A 2,593-nucleotide genomic window follows, 5' to 3' on the forward strand; every position below is an offset into this window, starting at 1 on the left:
CCGAATTTTCCTTTTTTTTCAGGTCGTACCTAAAATTTATTATTATTATTATTATTATTATTAATAATATTTTATAATAAATCATTTTTGTTTGTTTCGTTCGTTCGTTCGTTTGCCCCGTGTCTTTCTTTCTTTTTCTTTCGTATAAAAAATAATACACGTTTGTGTTCGATAAAAAAAAAAAAAATGTTTGTTGTTTGTTGTTGTTGTTGTTGTTGTTTTTTTTTTCTTGTAACGAACACGATGAAATTGTTTTTTTTTTTTTTTTATTCGTAACAAAAATTAATTTTTTTGCGTTTACGATTACGCGTGCGTTTTTTTTTTTTTTTTTATGAAAGTAGTTTTTTTTTGTTGCGATTATGTAAAACCACAGTCACGTGATTAATGATGATTGTTTACATAAAATAATACCTTATATTATTATTATTATTATTATTATTATTATTATTATTATTATTATTATTATTGTTGTTGTTCATTCTTGATTTAATGCCCCGACTTTTTTTTTTTTTTTATATGAAAAAAATTCGAATCTCATTTTAATTAGAGTTTTGTTCCTATATTTTTCCCTCTCTTCTGCCACGTTATTTTTAAAATACCTTACATGACCTTGAAAACGAAAAAAAATTTCTTTTTTACTCTTTTTTTTCCAACCGTTATTAAGGTCGTAAATTATTATCATTATTATTATTATCATCATTTTTTAAATTAACTTTTAAATCAAAAAAAAAAAAAAATTTTTTTTTTTTTTTGCCTTTTTCGCATCATCGTTTTCATTTGCGATTATTCATTTTTCTACGTGTAAAAATTTTTTTTGCTACGAAACATTAAATTACGTACTTTCTTTCTTTCTTTCATTCTTTCTTTCATTTTTTTTTAAACACTCCGCTTTTTATTGTTTAAAATATAAATTTTTATTTTTTCAAAAAGAAAAAAAAAAAACAAATAATAAATAAAAAAAAATTATTATTATTATTATTATTATTATTATTATTGTTTTTTTTTATTACTTCGACGATGACTTAAAAACGTGATTTTTGCCACGAGACTTTTTTTTTTTTTAAACGCAATAAATGTTTAAAAAATTGTTGACTAACAATTGTTAAAAAAAATAAACGTGCGTAAACGCGTTTTTTATTGTTCTTAATTTCCTTAAATACGCGCGTTAGGAAAATATAAAAATAAAAAGAAGAAAAAATTTTTTTAATATTTTTTATCGACTTGAAAAAGATAATTTTTATTCTTAAAATTTGTTTAAACACGACGACAACAATGATGATGATGATGATAATAATGATGATACCGATGTAAAAAATAATAATAATAATAATAATAATAATAATAATAGTAATAAATAAATAAATAAATAAATATTCGCGTAATTTAATAATTTGTATTTACATAAGTAGCTGCAATTAATTAAGTGAAAACACGAATACCTACAAATAATAACAAATAATAATAATAATAATAATAAATAAATAAATAATTAATAAATAACCTCTTGACCTCTTAAAAATAAATTTAAAAAAAAAAAAAAAAAAACAACAACAATCACGAAAAATTAATAAAAAAATTCATAGAGTAAAAAAAAAAATGAAAAAGTTACTAGCGTCGTAAATATTAAAAGAATTTCCGGTAGCGGAAATCAATTTTTTTTTTTATCTTCGTAAAATAATTTCAATATGGCCGAAACAATTAAAAAAAAAAAAATATTTATGGTTTTGTTTATTAATAATAATAATAATAAAAATTTAGTGAGACAACTATTGATCTCCTCTTGGTTAAAAAAAAAAAAAAAAAAAAAAAAAAAAAAAATTTTTGCTTTTTTATCATCGTGTGTGTGTGTGCGTGCGTGCGTGTGTGCGCGTTCGTGTGCGTGTGTTCGGTTGTAATTACCTGCCCGATTTTGTCTACATTTTTTTTTTTTTTTTTATTCATCCAAAAACAAGTTTTTTCCTTTTTGTCGAATCAGAACGCAAGCGTTTTAACACGGTAAACCTTGAGGGTAAATTTTAGTTCTGGATGTTAGCCAGAGTGATTCAAAGATATATATCATTATTCTTTTGGTTATTATCATTATCATTATTATTATTAATAATAATACCATTGTAAAACGAGATAATCTCATTAATGTTGCCTTTGTTTTAAATCGTACAAAAAAAAAAAAAAAACCGAAGGAAAAAAAATAATCAGAAGAAAAATATAATTTAGCTTTTAGTTTAGTTTTTTTTTTTAAATCGAATAAATTATGAAAAAAAATCAAAATGGCTACTGTGTAATAGTCGTGGTTGTAGCGATCGTGGTAGCAGCGAACGCATCGACAGAGAAGTGCAAACGTTAAACCGGGCATCAACCACGAGAAAATTTAAACGATTTTTTTAAAAATTAATTAAAAAATTTATTTGAGCGGAAGTAAAAAAAAAGAAAAAAAAAAGATCGAAAGAATTTATCGAATGAAAATGAAAATGGGGGGAGGGGAAAAGTAGAAAAACGATCGAAACCGCAAAAAGGAATTCGATGTAGAAGAAAATGGGCTCCCCATTTTCTCAAAAAAAAATCCGGAATCTGGAAGATATAAAAAAAATCCCGT

This window comes from Pediculus humanus, genomic scaffold (assembly GCF_000006295.1).
Source record: "Pediculus humanus corporis 1103172107487 genomic scaffold, whole genome shotgun sequence".
NCBI lineage: Eukaryota > Metazoa > Arthropoda > Insecta > Psocodea > Pediculidae > Pediculus > Pediculus humanus.